Below are 18,872 nucleotides of genomic sequence, written 5' to 3' on the forward strand. Positions count from 1 at the left end.
GGTGGGAACGGGGAAGCAGGGAAGGATGGGATGAGGGGAAGGGCGTGAAATTTGGAATGTGACACCTTGGAAGATATTCCCTGCCACGCCACATATACAGTGGGGGTGGGGTGGGGTGGACATCACTCCTTACTCAGTAAATGAAACTTCTTGGATCTGAAGCAGCCCAGGGGTCCCCAGTAACGGAATTTTGGATACAGGGAGAGTCCCAGGCGGACTCAGGTGATTTAACCCTGCACTTCCCATGCTTCCTCTCTGCAGTGTCATCATTGTGATGTATCGTTCCCCAACACCACCTTTCTCCGGACCCACATTCAGCGCAGGCACGAAGGTATGGTGCAGGGTGGTGAGTCCAGGTGGCCCTTCTGAGACTGCGGAGGGGGGGCCCTGACTGGAGCTGAGTGGGTGGGGGGCACGCACATCACCAGAGCTGCCCTCACAGCCTCACCTCCGGCTGAGGGTGGGATGATCCCAGCACCCATCATGGGGGATCCCAATGGGCTGGGAGGGTTTCCGACCCTGTGCGTAGGGAGAAGGAGCTGGCAGGCACACGGGCAGGCGCCAGTCTTAGCTTTGCCCCTTTCAGTTGCCGCCAGCGCTTCCCCCTCTGAGTCTCAGCGGCTCTCACTACGAGTGGGGCAGTTAGACAGAGTGAATTTGAAGGGTCCTTCCCCCCAGCCTTCTGTGAATCTGCTGTTCTCTGATTCGGACCCGGAATGAGCATAAAGGGGGTTAATGAGCAATCAGACCAGGTCTTTGACTTTATTCTGTACATAAGCTCATTATGACATTATCACTGTAATTTTATGATTTCAAATTCCAAAATGGTTAGTAAAGCTCTGTGTTTACTCCACAGAGAGATGTGCATGCTTTATATCCCTTTTTGAGGTTCAGTAAGAAATAGCTGTTAAAACATAGCATATAGGCATGAAAGTATTAATATAATACAAAGATTGAAAAATCCCATAATAAAACTATCTCCTTATTTTACCTCATTTTAATTTCTTTTCAAGGAATAGACTTAGACTTTTAAAACAGCACCATTTACTTAGTTACTGGCATTTATTGTATGTTTAATTACTCTTGATTCTATCTTGGAGGCTGCTAAAAAAAACCCAAATTTTCCCCTTCTTAAATATTTTTTCTGATAAAAAGATATTTCTTTAAAGGGATGTTTGTATACCCATCTTTATAGCAGCATAATTTATGGTAGTTAAGATGTGGAAGCAACCCAAATGTCCATTGAAAGAGGAATGGATAACCAAAATGTGGTTTATACATACAGTGGAATATTATTCAGCCTTAAAAAGAAAGGAAATTGGGGCATCTGCTAAGCATGGATGAACCTGGAGGACATTATGCTAAGTGAAACAAGTCAGTCACAAAGGGACAAACACTGTAATGATTTTACTTGTATGAGGTACCGAGTGTAGTCAAATTCACAGAAACGGAAAGTAGAATGGAAAGCAGGGGTTGGTGGGAGGGGGAATGAGAAGTTTGTTTAATGGTATAGAGTTTGTGTTTCACAAGAGGAAAAGAGTTATGGGGATGGGTGTTGGTATCGTTTGCTCAACATTATGAATGTATTTAATACCACTGAACTGTACACTTAAAAACAGTGTAGATGGCAAACTTTACATTACATGTATTTTGCCACAATCAAAAAATTGAAAAAAGGTGCTGTTGATATAGAAAATTTAAATGCAAGAAGGCAGAAAAGAGAATAAAAGTCATGGCCGATACACCTGCAGGTAATATTTCAGTGTGTTCTCTGTCATTAATTTTCTGTATACATATATAAAGTATACTGTATGCAGGATTGACTTTGCTTATTTTCAATGAATATATCACATTTCCAATGTCATTAAATCAGGTTTGTAAACACCATTTTTAGTGGCTGAATAAAATCCCAACAAATGGCTATTCTAATTTATTTCTCAATTGAATTATTTCATAATATATGTGGGTTACCCAAAAATGTCCCTGTTATAAATCACAAGATGATCAACATTCTTGTATGTAACTCTCTGTGCATATCCCTTCTTATTTCCTTAATGGAAAGTGCTGAAGGAGAGGGAAGAAATGTCTGTAAAGCAACGTTGCTCCATTAACGTTCGTGACTGTTTTGATTCCTTTCTCAGCTCTCCTATTCCATACTCACCTCAAATCAATTATTAACCCAAATCAATTTCTAGTGCATGTAATAATTGGTTGTTTGGAAAAGGTACAGCCTGAGAAAAGTCATATGTTGTTTCAAAGAAAGGCTTAGAATTTTAATAATAGTGTCATCTCTGGAATAGTTCCTAAATATACTTGAAAAAGTAACAAATGTACAATTGGTGTCTTTCGCACTAACCCTTAGCGCTCTATCAGTATGTGGTTTAGTTAGAAAGTTCTTTTATAATTCATTCTGAACCTGATTTTAACTTAAAAAATTTGAAGTACACACTTAAAGCAACCTTGGCCTAACTGTTCATTCATAATGCATGATGCCTTTCTTTCACTTGAAATGTAAAACTATATGCTTAAATGATATTATTGAAACATGTGGCCTTAAAAATACAATTATTTTCATTACTTTAAATTCCTCTCTGATTGCAGTCAGGATACATAGGTATGTTCTTTGTATTAATAATCAATGTGTACACGCTAGTTCGTATTGTGCTTCAGTTACTCTAGGAGTTTTGCATTCACATTTCTATGTGTCAGTACAGTCAAAAGAGTTATTGTAAATGACGGTAACAGTTCACAGTTATGAAGCATCATGCCAGTCATTGTGCTAGGACTTTGCATGATCCCATTTTATCCTCACAACAACCCTCTGAGTCAGGTGCTATTATTATGTCCATTTCCCAGTTTGGGAAACTGAGGGTCAGAGAGGTTAGGTCATTGCCCAAGGTCAATGTGCAATGTAAGGGGCAAAGCTGTCTCAGACCGAGGTGCGTGATTGACGACGTAGGGTAGGAACTACACTCTACTGACGTTGTCACTTAAACTGGTCACCCGCTATTTTCACAGATCCCACAAAAAAAGGGAAGGAACAGGAAAAGTCCATTGAGGAGGCAGTGGAAGAACTGCGGTCCGAGCTAAATTCCACCAAAGAGGAGCTGAAAGCCCTGATGGAGAAGCAGTGGCTGCCTCAGGTGAGCATGGGGCACACACGCCAGGAGACTCGGTTGTGGGCAGCCCCGGAGACCTGGGGTGCACATGTGTCCCGCAGGCCTAAGTACTGGCTGGTCTCCAGGAGCTGGGAGGCCGAGCTCAGGGGGCATCTTCACAGATGTGGCAAATGACTTTAGGCAGTCTGGAAAGGAAAATGCCATTATTTTGCCAGACCTGTCAGGCCAGAAGTAGAGCAGGGAGTTGAACTTTCCTGCATTATTCAGCACCCTGGAAAGGCACTTCAATGTGAATTTTAACTTCTTACAGTTCACTCAGCTTTTCGAGGACAAAGCATGGGTCCTATTCTGAAAGCTTCAGAACCCAGCCCAAAGGAGGTTCTCAGTAAATATTTATAAAATGAAAGTACATAAACTTGTCTCACTCATTCCTTCATTTATTCCTTCACCATTCATGCTCTCAGCACACGTTTGTTGAGCATCAACAGTGCCAGGCATTGTGAGGATAGAAAGACAGGGGAGGCATGATCTCCAGCCTCAAGGGACATGAAGGTTCAGGTAAAACTTGGCCACTCCAAGTCCAAACAATGGGGACTCTGAGACGGATGTTCTATGGGTCTCCATGGTGACCTGCATGGACAAGGGGCCCTAGAAGTTTCTCAGAAAATATTTGCCATAATGCAGTATTAACAATTCTGGGGGGGAGGGGCTGTTATAGTTTTCTGTAGTGACCCTGCCCTCCCATCCTAAACGTTTCCCCAGAGTGGTCAGGGGTGGTTTGTGGAAAGTAAGATGCTGCTTCACCATAGGGACCTCATGCTCCTAACCCCCAGCTCCCAGGCCCCATTCCTGAGCTCAGCTAAACTCCCCGGCTCCCTCCCTCCCGACAGGGCGCTGCCTCACTGGACACCAGTAGACAGGTATCGATTTGAATTTGGGGCTGTTCAGAATCCGCCTCATCAAGGGTCAAAGGGTTGCTTCCGGTTAGCAAATTCTGAGTGTTGATAAATGAAGACATGACTTCTACCGTCGCTGCTTTCCTTTGAACTTGGGCCACATTCTCCTGAACTGGGACACCCCTTTTTGTTTTTGTCTTTCCCCCAAGGATTGCTTACGTGCTCATGCCTGTGTGTCTCACTGCTGTCTCCTCTCGCCCGACAGTTTATTATTTTACTTTTATGAAAGTATAGGAGCCAAACTGGATACAAAGTTTTCAGAGTAGTTGGATAATTGTTTTGTTGGTGTGTTTTTTAAATTCTGAGGGAAAACCTCAGTTAAGAATCCAGTTAGAGTGACTGTGAAAAGCACTGCAAGACAGGTTGTCTTCCGCTCTCCCCTGGAACCTGCTCGTCCCGTGCGCGGCCTGAGCTCTCAGGAGACCCCGGTGAAGGGGAACATGGGCTCGTGGGGATGTTCCAGGTGTGGGGATATCTAAGGAGGGCAGGCTGGCGTTTGTGGGCGGGTAAGGTGTGTCCTCTGCTACAGCTCAGGATGTAAAAGACCGAATCATGATTAGATCTCCATGTAAATTAAATTATGCCCTGGCCTTTTCAGAGCCTCAGGCCTCTGCAGGATGAGTTCAAGGAGCGACAGGCACAGGAGGAGATTCCAGCCCTGAGGGAGAAGGTGGAAATTGAGGTGAGCTGATCCCCCAGGCCCTTCTTCCCAGAGCCTGCCCAAAACCATGTTGGCGTCTAACCAAGCCTCTCATTTTTGCTCTGTGGTTTTGGGAAAGTTGAAAACCATCAGGTCCTATATTTTCAGACCTTCCGCCAACACATGACAGCATAGAATGGGGTTCTTGGGGGGCTCAGTGAGGCTGCTGATATGCGTGTGTGCAGTGTCACATTTGCCTGGGATCTTTTCAAAATGCACACAGCTGTGTCTCCTGTTCCAGCCCTTGCCCTCCTTTTGACTCCCACCCAGTTCAAAACAACTCTTAGAAAGTGTGACGACCTATGGGACTTGAAGATATGTGGGATGGATCCTGTGGTGGGTGGCAAGGATTTCACACCTGGCTCTATGGAAGTAGAAAATCTTTGATTTGCAGCATTTGTTACTTTCTGTGGTGTCAATAGTCCCACCATGGCCGACTTCATGCTACCACTTGAGGTCAGCAAATATGGAATTGGAGATTTGTGTCCAATCTGCTCTCGTGAGCTGGTTGGAGGTGGCTCTGGTCACCACTGGATGCGTCAGCACAGTCCAGTTATGTGTGGTCTGTGTCACCGATAATTAGCTCCACGTCAAGGAAGGGCCTTTGGCAGTCAGTAACCATGCTGTCCTTCTGTCTCTCCTCTGCAAGTTTGTTGAGAAAGAGCTTCGTGGCTAATAGTCAGCAGTAAAGTGTTTCCACCGCTGGGCGTTTCACCAGCTTCACATTAAAAAGCCATTTTTTTTCTATGAAGTCTGTTCACATCCTTTGCCTAGTTTCACATCTTTTGCCTGTTTCTCTATTGATTTCCTTACCAATTCCTGAGTTTGCATCAGGCATGGAAATTAACCCAAACTGTTGTCCTGTTGTGACCATTTTCCAGTTTTCTATTGGTCCTTCAATGCTGTTTAACAGGACCTTGGCCATACACTTTGAATAATGTTTATGTAGTCAAAGTTTTCAAATTATTAATCTTTTGTTTATGGCCATTTTGAGATTAGAAGAAAATTCCTGTTTTCTTTCAGTACTTTTATGGCTTTATGTATTTATCATTCATTTGGCAGATTATGAACAGGGCGGGAAAAGCCAAGTGCCTCACTGGAGTCCACACAGGGCATGGATAGTACCAGGGGTGAGATCAACCCTAGCCAGGCAGTGGAACGCAAAGCCTGTGTGCACTGTGTTCTCAGACATAATTTCTTAACCAGCAGCCTTTTCATGAGTTAACAGCCTCTGATGCGGTGGTCAGATACACTCGTGTGATGACAGGCACTCACTAAGCTCCGTCTCCTAGACCTGGCCCAGTGGCTCTTCACCTACTGCTCACGATTCTCTGCCCCATCCAGGCTCACCTGCCCTTCTGAGCCTCAGGTCCGTGCCGAAGGGCATCTTTCCCCAGATGTCCCCCGCATGGCCTCAGGTCCTCGCCATGGTTCTGATAGCGCCCTGCACACGGCTTCCATGGGCTGAGCACCCACTGCCACTGTCTAGCCCCCTCTTTGTGTACCTGCACCCCTTGCTGTTTCTGCTTTTCTGTCCTCCCAGCCATGCCTCACCCAGGTAACATTCCTACCCTCTTCCCACTGCTTTTCTTTTCACTGTTCACCACCACAACACGAGGCTCTTCACTGCTGTGGCCATTGTGGTCTGGTCCAGAGGTTTCTTCCTTATGTTACCAGAACCCATGTTTGTAAATATGTCAGTTAGGAATGTATTGGCTAAACAGAGCACAATAGACCCCTAGGGTGTGTTTTATATTTCTGTATTGTCACACCAATAGCGGTGACTGTTGCTGGCCTCAATTTTGCAGCAAAATTATACATCAGAAACTCAGACTCTGGGTCTCTTTTTATCATCTTCCGAATGTTTAGTTTTCTCGTGTTTGACGCTCATAGTTGCAGGATGGCTGCCATTGCCCCAGCTATCAGAACCATATCCAGGTGGGAAAGTTAATGAAAAGGTCAAATCCTGAGACCTGCTTCTATTCTGTTGGTCTCAGCTGTGTCTCATGGGTAGCTAGAGCTGTAGGGAAGCCTAGGAGGTGAGTCATCTCTTTAATAGTGTCTGGAATAGAGCTAGCAAAGCAAGAAAGCGTTGGATGAGCCATTAGCCAGAAGCTAATAGGAAGCCACTCCAATTCAGCAGGAGAGGGGATCCGCTGTGTTTGTCCACAGGGCGTCTCCCAGAGCTCCAGGTAGGGAGCAGCTGGGTGTGGGAGGAACCTGGGACCAGAGACAGGAACACGGTCAGGAGCTTCCCTCTGCTGCCTGTCTTGCTCCTTTCTCCATGTCTACTTCTAGTTTTCGATTGTGACTCTGAGGACCAGCTTCCATTCTTTACGTGTTACACATGACAAAACAAAGAAGGACACACACAAACCAAGAAACCCCAACCCAAGAGCAGTGGGGTGCCGACAGCTCTTGCCTTCACACATTTGCAGTCCAGGATTCTCTGCCCAGACCCGGACAGCCAGCTTTGGCTGTGGCGTGGGGCCACACTGTCTCATGTGGTGCCCTGTCCACGTGGACAGAGGGAGAAGCAGGACTTTCTGGAAAGGGGGTTTGAGCAGATAATTCAGTGACTGTCCCCATTATGCCTCCATCCACCTAGGGGGCACTCAGCTCAGATGTCCACAGTACAGGATGGGCACCTACCTGGCCCTGGCTGTTTCCACCCATTGTACCAAGAGTAGTGACTGTGTGCCTGTCCCACTCTGCTTCCATGGGGCTCCGACCTTCAACCAGTCTTGCCTCCCCACCATGGGAAGATAAAGCATGGTTGCATTCAGATTGCTGCCATTCAGCCTCGGTGCCGTCCCCTCACATACGGAAGGCATCAGGAGTGTGGGTTTGGGCCGGTGTACTGAGCGCCCTCCAGTTCTAATGGGGCGTGTGGAAGCAGTGGCTGTCCCTTCTTCACGGTGCTAGGCAGAGTGACTCCTTGAGCAGAGGTCCCTGCTGGCTGTAACACACTCTCTTCTTCATCTCTGCAGAGCCAGACGGTGTGTCACAGGAAGGAGGAGGGTAAGTCTGCGTGGGATGGTCTGTGTCATGCCTGGCGGTTGTCCTGGCTTCTTCTCTTTCCTGCCCCACACCACTCGATATATAGGATGGGGGTGAAGGTGTATGGGGTCAGGCTCTCTGGCTGGGCGAGGGAGGGTAAGAAGACCTTTGCTTCTGGGGCAGACAGGGCTCCTCCTTGTAGCAGCAGGGTTTCTTGCCTGGCCTGGTCTTCTCTGGAGGGAGGTGGAGAAGTGGGGAAAGGAAAGGATCCTGGGGGAAGTGATCGATGGAGCAGAGCCCATGAACCCGTTCTTTCTAATTCACCTTGCCTGTGGTTTAGGCCATGGACCTTTGCCTGTTCCCAATGTATAGCAAGTTCACCCCGAACCTATGTGACTGTGGCAGGTTTGGAATATCACTCGTTTTTGGGGGGCTCTGGTGTGCTGGGGTTGTGTGCACGTGAGTGTGTGAGTGTGTAATTGAGTGCAGGTGCTAGCATGTAAAGGCAGGCCATACGACAGGGCGGTGCTCTTGCTTGGAGACCTTGACCAGCTGCTTATGAAACTGGCCCCTTTTACTCTACCCTGCCTCCCCTGTCCTATCCCTATAGCTACCCCTCTGCCTTTTCTTGCAATCCCACAGTCTCCCCCCATGTCCTGCCTAGAGGCTCCACATTTCTTTCCCAGTCTTGCAGCCAGTTCAGAGAGGCACTGTTCCTATGGCCCTGAGCTTCCCAGGGTGGGGGCTGGATATGTGCCATGTGCTTCGCCAAGCACTTCAGGTTCCTGGTCTCATTACCTGATCCCCATGGTTTCAATGTGGGATGGGCATTAACATCCTCATTTGTGAGGTGAGGACACTGAGGCCGAGAGAGGTTCAAGGACTGGCCAAGGGGAGCTCAGCTAGAGAGGGGCAGGGCTGGCCTGTGAACTCTGCTCCTTCTGCCTCCAGATCCCGTGGCTGTGACCACCACTCCATCCCACCTGTTGCTGGGATGGATGACTAGAGGGCTCACTTTTTCCGACTAGTGCCCACATGCAGTCCCACCTTTTCTCTAAGTCTCACATGGGTCCTGGGCATTGGAGGCACTAAATGCTCCTTCTCCTCAGGGAGCTGTGGGGGCCCGAAGGCTGTGGACACGGAGAAGGGCTCTCCAAGGGAGGCAGGCCCTCATTTTCTTCCCCGGTGTCCAAGGCTGAGAACAGATTTGCAGCCCTCTCCATTGATCAGATTGTAGCTCCTTAATTGTGCCTGGCCACCTGAACCTGAGTGAAGGGAACTAGGGCCTGAAGGCAGAGGGGTGTGCAGTGAGAAGCAGGTCTCCGGACTGCCAGGCTGCTGGGCTCAACCTCTGCTCGGTCGGGATTGAGCGGGATCTGAGAATCTGTGTTTCTAGTGAGTTGCCAGGTGCAGCCGGTGCTGTGGCTCACACGGGGAGAACCGTTGCTCCAGAACAGTTGGTTCTCAGGCTTGGCTGTTTGCTAGAAGATCTAGGAGTTTACAAAATAAGTATTAAGGCCTGGGGCCCACCCTCAGAGACTCTGATGAAATTAGCTTGGGATGGGGCCCAGGTGATTCAGACATACAGCCAAGTTGGAGTTGACCACCCTCCACTGTGACATTTTTGAGTGTTTTCCGCTGTGTCCCCGGCACCCAGCACTGGCCTGTTCACACCCATGTTACTTGTCAGTAAATGTCCCTTGAGTGCATCAAAGGGCTGGTCCAGCTCTAACTGGAGGGTCTCCCCTCTCTCTCCGCACTGGACCAGAAGAGCTGTTCTCCGTGCTCCCTGTCTCACCCTGGATAGGCCCTTGGCAGCATTTTCCTTGTAATTCCTAATTGTGTTACATTCTGGGTCGGTACTTCTTAAGGTGTGTTCTGTGGCTCACCTCTATCAGCAAAATCTGGGCAAGTTAAAATGGAGATTGCAGAGCCCTTCCCAAGACCTATGGAACCAGACTCTAGAGGGTAGGGCCAGGGAATGTATGTGGCTTTTGAACCCTGTGATCCAGATGTTACTGCAACTGGAGGGACAGCACCTGATCTGAACAGTAAAGTTGAAGAGAGCATGGACCCATCTATCCTGTGCACTATTTTATCCCCTTAAAGGGGACAGAATTTGACACAGCTCTGGGAAGAGGGCGTCAGGTGGCGCCAGTATTGGCTGGAGTTGGCAGTGACAGGGCCTGGGAGCTTGGATCAGAATGGAGTCAGGGAACAAGCTGCTGCCAGGACTCAAGTGCCTGTCAAAAGCCTGGAGCCCCGAGGTTTTTCTGGGATCTGGAGTGAGCCCAGATCTCAGAGGTCCAGACTGGAAGGGAAGGGAATCCTGAATGTGGGCAGGGGTCTGCGGTAGTGGTGCCCAGGAGCAGAAACAACAATTTGTGACCCAGGGATGGACACTGGGACAGTGTCCCTGAGCTCACGGGCAGGAGCCCGAGATCACGGGGTGAGCATGAGCCAGGTTGGTGCAGTGGGGCTTTGGGAACACAGGTTCCGGGCACCAGACTGACCTTGTTGATTGCCGTGTGCTGCAGAGCTGGAGGACTCCTTGGACGAACGGGAGAAAGTTCTGGAAGCTCCGAAGGGAAAACGCAACTTGCTGAAGCGAATCAAGCGAGCTCTGCATCACACCATTCCAGACAGAAGGGTAAGCAAGGGGGTAAAGAAAGTAAGTTCTTAAACTGACAAGGCACGATCGTTCCTTCCATTCTAAGCTTGTTCGTCTTATTTGTTCAAGCAGGGGCACCTTTGGTGTCTAGGAATATAAACCCACGAGGCTTCTGCCCCCAGGTCTCGGTGGCACTGTGGTCGCTTTGCTCTGTTTCTTCCAATGGTCACTTGAGGTGCCCCCTGTTTCCTGACCTCTCCGTGCTCTCTACTCATTGGTTACTTTCTTCTGGGTCTCTATTTCTGACAAAGGGAATTGAATTGGCTCAGTCTGGCCTCTGGGTGTGTCCCTTGGGCTAAGTGTCCATCATCGGTGGCACACGTGGCCACACACACTCAGCAGGTGGCTGTGGATGAGCAGGGCCTGAAAGCTCTGTGTGGTACAAATTGGGATTTGAGTGCTGTCGCTCCCCCGTGCCCGTGTTTAACCAGAGCATGCATATTAGCGTTCAAGGCAGCAATGGAATCTGTTATTTAATAAAAGCACACCTGGTCACTAAAGGAGCCGGGCATCCTGTCCTTGAAAATACTATCTGTGTGGACTAAGATGAGAACAAAAACGGGCTCCTAGTTTACTTTAGTGGCGCTGCTCTAATCTTTGACTCTTTTCAGCTCCTGCTGAAGCTGACGCTGGCCCTAAGTTCAGGCCCGATTAGAACATTTCTCTCTAACCTTGAATGAACCCTCAAGCTGGACTTAGATGCCTCCCAAGCCGGAGCTCCCGCAGGCTCTGGGTAGATGTGAAAAGCCCAAGCAGCTTTCAGTAGGTCTCAGAGGGGACCTGGCATTTGTTTTTCGCAGTAGTTTTTCAAACGTTGTTAGTCACAGAGGACAAGGTGTCTGGCATAAGGATAGTGCCTGGGGGACAAAAAGGAGCAAGGCAGGGTCTCCGGTGCTGGATTCAGTCTGCTGGTGGAAAGGCACGGCCCGGCTGAGCCCCGGCGCTGTGGTTGGGGCATTGTGCACAGCCCCTTTCTGTCCTCTTGCTGTGCGAGTTTTGCGGGGCCCCCAGGCCCTAAACCAGCGCACTTTCAGCAGCGGGTGAAGCTGCTGCTGGCCCTGCTCTCACACTCATCTCCCCCTGGCCCTGGGAGCGCCTGGCACTGACCACAGTGGCTCCCGGGCCAGCAGCAGGTTGAGAGGCTTAGGGAAGGGGCTGCAGGGGAGCCCTGTCTCCAAAGGGGATCTTCTGTCTCTCTAGGATGCGAGGGTAATGCCCACTGCGACTCTGAGCTACCACGATAAGGTACAGCCGGTGAGGAGGGAAGAGAGGTCTCCTCGTTTTCTGAGTCCGAGGGAAAAGCTGGTCAGGAAAGACCCCGGCGGAGAGGAGGCGGAACAGAACAAGGCCTCAGTGGCCCAGCCAGGGAGGAAGGTTTCAGGTAAGCTGGGGAGAGGGCTTGCCCAGGGGCTGTCACCTGGGAGGGCCTGGCTTTGTTTGCACATGAGGTGGGTGGCTGTAAGGGTGAGATGGTTGGGTCCTCACGGTGACTCAGTCTGAAGATTTCTGTGGGGGAAACAGAGTCAGGGCTGGGGTGGGGTGGGGTGGGCACCTGGGTCCCTGATGGTTGCAGAGGAGAGCCAGCCAGAGCTTGTGGGCAGCGGAACTCTCCTGCTGAGATCTGCTCTTTCCTGGGCAGCTTAGCTCTGCACAGCTTTGCTGGCTCTGACTGTGGGTGAACTTCGTGCTCAGAGGGAGCAGATCCCTGGCTGCCTGGCTCTGTGACCCAGGCCTGGGAGCTGGGCTGCAGGCAGAGGCGAACAGCAGTCAATGGACACACTGTTGTGACCAGGGGTTGGTGAGTGGCTGGGCCAGTTCTGCCTGAGGACGAATCCTTCCTTAGCTCAGCCCTGTTCCTTGCCTGGGGTCTCAGCTGCTTCTTTGCCCCTGAGGCACACTTCAAGGGAAGGCCGGGTGGTTCTTGTGGAAGATTCAAGGAGGTGGGCAAGGACCGTCCAGTCTCTGTCCTCAAGGAACTTCAGGAGCAAGGGAACTTGTCTTCCTAATTTCAGGAGCCTCCCCAGTGCTAACAGCCATCCGTAAGCTCACGGACATTTACTTGGACAAGTACAAAATGGGTGTTTTATGTGTAAAAGGGATGACATTTTATGTAAAAGTGTCCAAAAGATAACACAACAGTTGGTAGGCGAAGATGGTTAAATTGTATCCAAATAGGGGAAACTCTGTCCGGTGGAGTTCAAATTTTTGGCCTTAACGTTTCTAAGGAAAGGACAGTTGTTAGTCTTGCACAGAAATCGCAGAAGAAGGGTATTAGTCCTGGTTGCTAAGCCGCCTTTCACACTTCAGTTTAAGTTCTCAGCCCTGTGCCTCTAATGCTCACTCATTCACTCATTCATTGAGTGCTGTTTACTGAGGTTGATGTGTGCCAGGACCTGCCACCTTAGCTAGGAAACCAGTGGGGACTAGTGATGGGATGGAGCCAAATACAGGGTGGTGGGAGCTCTGAGGAGAGAGGGGACAGGCAGTTAGGGAAGGTGATGGAAGCCCCTCCTAGTCCCCGCTTCCAAGAGAAGGGAAAGGCGTCCTGCTCTTCCAGGCGCCACCCTCCCCTGCAGCCCTGGCCCTGTAGTCCTGAAGCAAGAGTGAGAGTCCACCCCCCAACCCCACCTCTCTTCTTTCCCTGGTCCTGAGGTCCTGCCTTCTCCAGCGCAGGTCACTGTGAGGTGACACTGTTTTCATAGCACTTTGTAGACCTCCTTGCCAGCACTTGCCCACAAGCTCTCTCTCTAGGGACCACGCGGAGCTGTATAAATGCTCACCTCCTGTCTCTGCTCACACTGTGCTGCTTTTGTTTTGGGGCAAAGCTGTGGGATGTAGAAAGGCAGTGGCAAGAGGCCTAGATTTGGGGCGACCAACATCCTGGGTTTGTATCTGCCTCTCGCTTCCATGGAATCGTGGCCCTTGATCGAGGCTCTGAATCTCTGGAGGCTCAGTAAAATTGGGAAACAGTCCTCTCTGAAGGCGTCTGGGCTAAAGGACGTTGTAGGTAAAGTGCTCAGCTGGTGTCTGTGCCTCGCACTGCAGCTTTTATTGTTATTAATTCCTCTCAGCACGTTTGTCTTCCCCTTCTCTTCACTTCACACTTTCCTGGAAGGTCCATTCTGAGTAACCGAGCTCTCTGAGATCAGTGTCTTTCAGCGTTTGACCCTGAACCACATACAGTAAGAAAGTCATTGTACACTGTTACTCAGTCCACATAGGCTTCGTCAACAGTCTTTACTCCAACTCCCTGTGATGAGCTTTATCTCCTCTCTCTGTGAAAGAGAAATGCTGATTTTGGATCCCTCTCGCTCCAATGAGTCCTGATGCCATTGGAAAATGAGGGCTGTGCCTAACTGCCTGCCTTTAGCACTGAAGCCACAGGCCTAGTCCCCGGAGGAAAGTGTGGATCTTCATGGCCCATGTGGTCCTCTGGGAACTTCTGGTGACCACAGGGTCTTCCTGCAAAGCTGAGGAAGGGGTGTGGATAATGTGTGGGGGGAGGTGGAGAGTAAGGGAGTGAGTGGCAGACCCACTGGGCTCCTCTTTAGATCTGCTGACTCCTATGTGTCTCCTGGAATGATGACATGGCCCTGGAATACCAGCCACTCTCCTGGTCTCTGATAAAACTGTGGGCCCCTGCCCTGAATCTGGCCGACCGTGGAACACATTCCTAAGTTGGCTACTGTGGTATCTTACAACAGAGTGACCTATCCATTTCCGGTGTGTCAGGGCCTCTTTTCGTATCCGCTCTGGCGTGAGAAGCCAGATGGGCATTCACTGAACCTCATTCTTGTCTTTGTTTCTAGTCAAAAGCCGAGAGAGCCTTCTGGTCACCAAAGAGGTCCAGTCAAAGACCTCGACCCAACACAAGGCATTGCCATCCAACCTGGGAGAACCCCCCGTGTTAATTCCACATTACTATGGCATCAATGACCCTGGCCGCGCCCAGGTGCCCACCCTTAGGGTGACCACTAGAGCCCAGGGCAATTTCAGGACCCCAGATTCTCAAGTGCCTTTGATCAGGTGAGCCGCCGACTCTGCACTGTCACTGGGTTTGTGCTTCGGCTCCGGGCCTCAGGCAGCTCTGTTCTGGGCTCCCCACAGGCTTCTCCAGGAAGGAGAGGGGCAGAGACAAGTGAGGGGCTGAGGCGGTTGGGGGGCAATGAATTGGAGATGCCTCAGGTAGGGTCCAACCGGAGCTCCCAAAAGAGACTGAGGTCCTTTGCTCCCAGCAAGACAAACGTCCACTCTCCTGACTCACCTCTTCCCCAAGCCCAGGTTGCCACACTGGAAGGACTGGGTACACAAGTCCAAAGAGAGGAGCTGGCTTGGCTGCTACACTCTAGGGAGACTTTTGGTTGCCTCCTGGGCCCAAGGGAGGGAGTGGGAAGGCTCTGGGAAAACCTAACATGCTTGTCATTAGTGAAGTGTGCCTTTGAAAGTTTTCCTTTCCATGCTTCATCTCTCCTCCTCCATGTCACTGTGGTCCCATTCAGTTCTGAACAGAACTTGAAGAGAGATTCTGGGCAGCGTGCAGCTCCCAAGCCTCCGCGAGCTCCAGCCAGGTTACGACCCCAGTCAGAGGACAACTGGGACTTGTCAGACAAAGATCCTTTGGAGGGGAGCTCCCGGGCTCCTTACCACGGCTCACGTACCCGGCCTTATACTGGTGAGTGGTCTGGACCATTGGGGTAGCCCTTCTGCAGCCCAGATTCCTCCAGGTCCTAGAAATGCCCTTTGAGTTCCTTTGGGTTTTCTGATTGGACAGCTCATCATTGTGCCTTGGGGAGAACAGTCCTCCTTTCCCATTCCTGGAATGGCAGAGATATGGGGAGCAAGATAGAATTTGAGTGACGTTTATTGTAGCCCTTGTTTTGTCATTGAATTGTTCAACTCTTGGAGGTTGTGGGGAGCCCACTCCTACCTCCCCTCTTCCAGGTACTGAACTGACAGTGACTAAACCAGGTGACCAGGTACACCGAGATCAAAGCCTTGGTCTGTTATTGGTGACAGGGCCCAGTGATGCCTAAGGCATCAGCTTCCTGACAGAGCTGGATTGATTCCTGAGGCCAGGTGGGGCCTCCCTCTGGATTTGCAGCCTCCCAAATCCAGATCTTGCCCATATTTGCCATGCTCTGGGTCTCCAGAGAAGACCCTAAGCTGGTGGCTTAAACAGGCAGCTGTGGGGACAGTCCAGCTGCTTTCCAAACCCAGTCACTGGTTGGGGCAGAGGGTCTGAGAGAAAAAGGAAGTCAGCATTCCTGACCCTCTCCCAGCTGAAACATGGCCCAGGGGGTGTTGCAGTGACTCTGCTTGGCTAGTTCTGGGGGTAGGAGAGGGTAGGAAAGTGTAGGGAGACACTGAGAGGCTGTTCCTGTTAAGCTTGGCTAACCCTGGGGGTAGAGCAGCGATTCCCTCCCCCAGCCCATGAGGTAAGGCGTCTGCATAACTGCACCCACCCTTACAGATGTGGAAGCTAAGCCTCTGAGACCTTCAGTTACTCGTTCAAGATCACAGAACCGTGTCATGGAGAATTGATTCTGGGTTATGTCTTTGAAGCTAATGTGCTGGAGTTATTGTTTGTTTTGTTATTTGTAGAATACTTTTTCCCCAGAAAGAACTGCCTTTAGCCATTCCCCAGCAGGAAGTGTATCCGCACGGCCTCTTACGCTGCTTGAGTTCATTAGCGCCAGACCAAGGGCTTGTGGTCACCGGGTTAACTATCATCTCAGTTTCCACTAGGTTCAGCGACAACGAACATTTTGACAAATCTAGTTTCCTGTAACACACAGTCTACCAAACATAAGTTTTTGTAACAAAAGAATAGGGGAAGGTGTGGTTTCCCTGCCAACCTTGAGACAGAGGATGACAGCCTCAGAGATTGACAATGAACCCTCACAGCAGGCTGCCTCGGATCTCCCCAGGTCATCTTTGGGCCACATTACTCCTTTTGGTTTTACAGGAAAGTTCTTTTTCCTTTTCAGCAAAGAAACTTAGACAGAAATTTAGCTCATTGGTTTAAAGGGCATCATAGAAATGAAGCTAAGCATTATGGTTAACTGGAATGAATGCATCCATTAAAGTTGTCACTTTCTATCTAACAGGTTACAATGACAAATTGAGCATTTTCTTCTCAAAACAACTAAATCAACTCCAATTCTTTTAAGATTTTCTAAAAACTACCAGTGGAAAGGTCATTGGCTTCTGGCTTCAGTTGCATTTTCTAGCCCAGGCTTACTTAAAGAATATGAAACAGACAGTTGTGTCTTTCCAAAGCCAGCCTGTGGCTGCCCTGGCATGTGAGCCTAGGCCTGTGCCGTCTGCAAGCCCATGCTGTTCATGGATCCCGCACAAGTTCATCCAGTCCACAGCTTATTTCAGGCCTGCTGGTCCATCAGAATCCACCAGACTGAGTCTTTAGAGAAGTGCTGATGGTCTCAGGAGTCCTCAGGTCCAGTTCGGGCTCTGTCACTTGTTACTTACCTACTTGTCCTTGTGTGAAGGGTTTCTGTTCCTCTGTTGTAAAATGAGGTATGTGGAGAAGATGATGACTGAGGGGTGAGGAACTTTGCCTGGTACATTGTAGGCACTGAAATATTCCCTAAAGGATTGAATCAGGGAGCCAAGGGCTTTTGTAGATCCAAGAGTCTATCCTGCCCTCAGACATTTGACTCCTAGGAAGCCGAGCTTAGCTCCCTCCTTCTTGCTGATTCCTGAGGCCTGGACATGCACCTCATTTGCCACGTCACCGGGAGGCCATAGATAACGCACGTCACTGCTCAGCTCCCTTCCTGCATGGAGTGTGCAGAGAGCACGTCTGGCCTGCAGCCCTCCTGTGCTGAGTCCCATCTAGATCCCTCCCTGTCTCAGTGACGTGGTGAGGGAGGGGGTGCCTGCACGTCTGTCTTGCAGTTCATGTCCCAGCTGAGCGAGGCCAAAGGAAGGGGCTCCCTGAGCCACCCGACCAGCCGGGCTGTGAGGTGCGGCTACATTGTCGGGATGCCCAAGGCCTCTCCCCGAGGCACACGTCGCCGGGGGCTTCTCCCTCTCCTCGCCCTGGTCTTTTCGGTCGCCCTTCCTCTGCCTTTGACGCTCTCTGGACTCCCTCTGTCCACACTGGAGCCTGGACCTCACAGAAGGCCGCGGCCTTCACTCCCTGGGCTTTTCCCTCTGGTTGCCTTGCAGTGAGGCGAGTGCTGGTGATGAGCCGGGAGGAGTGGGAGCAGGCGAAGAAGGTTGCAGAAGGGGCCAGTGTGCCCCTGCCCGGCGCCGCGCCACCGCAGGCTGCCACGACGGAAGGGAAGCCTCAGGTAGGGTGCGGGACTCTGGCAGGTTGCCCTGCAGTTCCCTAAAGGACCAGCTCCAAGTCTGGGCACGTGGGGTGGGCCTGCGGGAGGGTCCAGCGAGTGTCAGCCTTGGCCCCAGCGGGACGTTGGAACTGACCTCACTGTGCAGACAGGGCCACTTTCAAGTGCTTCCTGTGTCCATGTTAACAATAGAAAACCTTTTGCTTTATGACACAAGCAGCTCCTCGGTAGGTTGTTTCTCCCCTTTCCTGCCTCTGATGGAGCTTGGCCCAGGCTCGCTGCCTGCCTTCCTCGGTCGCTGGTCTCTTCTCCCTCTGGCTCATCCCACAGGGCCCCCCCCCTTCACTCTTGAGGACCCCACACAGGCCCCGGGCCAGTGGCTTCTTCCCACGGGGCGGGTATTGCAGTGGCATCAGACACATCACAGTGGGCGACAGCATACAGTGGGAGTATTTAGACACTTTGTTCTAAATATTCAAGGCCATTCCTCTCACGGAGAATGTCCTGATGGCCTTGTGTCTCTCAGGCTTGAGCCACCGTAATGTTTAGAGCTCAGATGCTCATCTTCCTCCACCATCACCAGAGCCTCCTCACTGCCCTCCGCCCCCCAGGCATGAAGAGCTCCCACATCCTGTCACTTTCTCAGGCAGAAGAGGGGCTCCCTGGGATGGCCAATGCTGTCGCCCTGCCATTCAGAAGTTGTGGGCAGTCACGGCTTGGTTCTTGGTAGCATCCATCCCCCGACTCTTGGCTTTTACTCTATAATCTGTTGGGTTTGTTGTGCAGCTCTTGTGTGTTCTTAATGAGTCCAGAGGATTGAAAAGACATCCCTTCCTTTCCCCACATTGTGAAAGAGCATCCACAGCCCAAAGCAAGAGCAGCCTGATCTGCCATAGTTCTTTCCAAGGAGCTTGAGGAGCAGTGTCTCCCTACTTTCCTCCAAGTCCCCATCTTATCCCCGTGGCCATCCTGCATTTTCTTCTTCCCTTTATCTCGTGCAGCTTTCTGATGAGAGTGACGTTGAAGAAATTATTTTGCAAGATGTCTCACGGGACGTGGGCAATGGAAAGACATCTCAGCGCCCAGAGAAGGATGACGTCAGCAATAGGACCCCTG

General features: G+C 50.5%; 1 long non-coding RNA gene across 3 annotated transcripts; it reads right to left on the reverse strand.

Moving 5' to 3' along the window:
• Positions 1 to 9,134: 9,134 nt before the first annotated feature.
• LOC148091428 (uncharacterized) lies at positions 9,135 to 15,437 on the reverse strand. 3 transcript variants are annotated; one of them, XR_015715703.1, is made up of 3 exons: positions 15,105 to 15,437; positions 10,289 to 10,398; positions 9,135 to 9,265 (listed from the first exon to the last, which is right to left on the reverse strand). It is a non-coding gene; the product is annotated as an uncharacterized LOC148091428 (long non-coding RNA). The 3 variants fall into 3 exon arrangements; XR_015715702.1 differs by lacking the exon at positions 15,105 to 15,437 and adding an exon at positions 14,711 to 15,095; XR_015715704.1 differs by lacking the exon at positions 15,105 to 15,437 and adding an exon at positions 13,227 to 13,390.
• Positions 15,438 to 18,872: the final 3,435 nt, after the last annotated feature.

This window comes from Miniopterus natalensis, chromosome 15 (genome assembly GCF_054644295.1).
Source record: "Miniopterus natalensis isolate mMinNat1 chromosome 15, mMinNat1.hap1, whole genome shotgun sequence".
In the NCBI taxonomy this organism is placed as follows: Eukaryota; Metazoa; Chordata; class Mammalia; order Chiroptera; family Miniopteridae; genus Miniopterus; species Miniopterus natalensis.